Source organism: Lutra lutra, chromosome 4 (genome assembly GCF_902655055.1).
Source record: "Lutra lutra chromosome 4, mLutLut1.2, whole genome shotgun sequence".
Classification (NCBI taxonomy): domain Eukaryota; kingdom Metazoa; phylum Chordata; class Mammalia; order Carnivora; family Mustelidae; genus Lutra; species Lutra lutra.
In genome coordinates this window covers 90055959-90058293 of record NC_062281.1, presented here as the reverse complement: position 1 = coordinate 90058293, position 2335 = coordinate 90055959, and the positions used below count along the sequence as shown (strand labels likewise).

Here is a 2335-nt window from a genome sequence, read left to right as displayed (position 1 = left end):
AGATCATGACCTGAGCTCAAGCCAGAGATTAACCTACTGAGCCACCCAATCACCCCAAGGGTTTCTTTTTTTTTTTTTTTATCTTTTTTTTTTTTTAAGATTTTATTTATTTATTTGACAGAGAGAGATCACAAGCAGGCAGAGAGGCAGGCAGAGAGAGAGGAGGAAGCAGGCTTGCCGCTGAGCAGAGAGCCCGATGCGGGGCTCGATCCCAGGACCCTGAGATCATGACCTGAGCCGAAGGCAGCGGCTTAACCCACTGAGCCACCCAGGCGCCCCTCACCCCAAGGGTTTCATTTCTTGATCTAGATGGTAGTTTCAAGGGCATTTGCCTTTTTTTTTTTTTTTTTAAGATTTTATTTATTACAGTGTCAGAGAGAGAGAGAGAGAGAGTGAGAGATCATAAGCAGGGGGAACAGCAGGCAGAGGGAGAAGCAGACTCCCCGCTGAGCATGAGCAGGGAGCCCAATGTGGGACTTGATCCCAGGACCCTCAGATCATGACCTGAGCTGAAGGCAGACACTTAACTACTGACTGAGCCACCCAGGCATCCCAAGGGTGTTTGCCTTATAGTAATTCATCAAGTCATATATTTGCTTTGATGATCTTCCATATTTTATTTTTCAATGATAAAAGTAAAAAAACTAGATGAACTTCTGATTCCATATGTGGCTGGTTGATAATGAGTGGTGATAGATTTACACCCTAATCCCTGCAACTTGTAAATGTTACTGTATTTTGAAAAAGGGTGTTTGCAGATGTCATTAAATGAATTAGGGACGTCTGGGTGGCTCAGTTGGTAAGTATCTGGCTTTGACTTGGGTCGTGATCCCAGGGTCCTGGGATCAACCCCTGCATCAGGCTCCCTCTGCAGTGGGGAGCCTGCTTCTCCCTCTGCTTGCTGCCTCCCATGCTTGTGCTTTCTCTCTCTCTCTGACAAATAAATAAACAAAATCTTTAAAAAATTAAAATGAAGTGCTCGCTTCGGCAGCACATATACTAAAATTGGAACGATACAGAGAAGATTAGCATGGCCTTTGCGCAAGGATTACACACAAATTCATGAAGCATTCCATATTTTTCAGCAATCAGACGACAAAAAGAAATTAAAGGCATCCAAATCCGCAAAGAAGTCAAACTATCACTCTTTGCAGATGATATGATACTATATGTGGAAAACTCAAAAGATCCACTCCAAAACTGCTAGAACTTGTATAGGAATTCAGTGAAGTGTCAGGATATAAAATCAATGCACAGAAATCAGCTGCATCTCTTTTCACCAACAAGACAGAAGAAAGAGAAATTAAGGAGTCAATCCCATTTACCATTGCATCCAAAACCGTAAGATACCTAGGAATAAACCTAACCAAAGAGGCAAAGAATCTATACTCAGAAAACTATAAAGTACTCATGAAAGAAATTGAGGAAGACACAAAGAAATGGAAAAATGTTCCATGTGGATTGGAAGAACAAATATTGTGAAAATGTCTATGCTACCTAAAGCAATCATTTAATGCAAGCCCTATCAAAATCCCATCCATTTTTTTCAAAGAAATGGAATAAATAATCCTAAAATTTATATGGAACCAGAAAAGACCTCGAATAGCCAAAGGAATATTGAAAAAGAAAGCCAAAGTTGGTGGCATCACAATTCCGGACTTCAAGCTCTATTACAAAGCTATCGTCATCAAGACGACAAAAACAGACACATAGATCAATGAAACAGACTAGAGAACCCAGAAATAGACCCTCAACTCTATGGTCAACTAATCTTCGACAAAGCAAGAAAGAATGTCCAATGGAAAAAAGACAGCCTCTTCAATAAATGGTGTTGGGAAAATTGGACAGCCACATGCAGAAAAATGAAATTGGACCATTTCCTTACACCACACACGAAAATAGACTCAAAATGGATGAAGGACCTCAATGTGAGAAAGGAATCCATCAAAATCCTTAAGGAGAACACAGGCAGCAACCTCTTTGATCTCAGCAACAGCAACTTCTTCCTAGGAACATTGCCAAAGGCAAGGGAAGCAAGGGCAAACATGAACTATTGGGATTTCATCAAGATCAAAAGTTTTTGTACAGCAAAGGAAACAGTTAACAAAACCAAAAGACAACTGACAGAATGGGAGAAGATATTTGCAAATGACATATCACATAAAGGGCTAGTATCCAAAATCTATTAAAGAGCTTAGCAAATTCAACACCCAAAGAACAAATAATCCAATCAAGAAATGGGCAGAGGGGGCGCCTGGGTGGCTCAGTGGGTTAAGCCGCTGTCTTCGGCTCAGGTCATGATCTCAGAGTCCTGGGATCGAGTCCCGCATCGGGC

The 2335-nt window shown here is 41.2% G+C and overlaps 1 non-coding gene across 1 annotated transcript; it reads left to right on the top strand.

Annotated features, from left to right (window-relative positions):
• The first annotated feature begins 975 nt into the window (after window positions 1-975).
• On the top strand, window positions 976-1082 carry LOC125099441 (U6 spliceosomal RNA). Its single transcript, XR_007127170.1, has one exon. It is a non-coding gene; the product is annotated as a U6 spliceosomal RNA (small nuclear RNA).
• Window positions 1083-2335: the final 1253 nt, after the last annotated feature.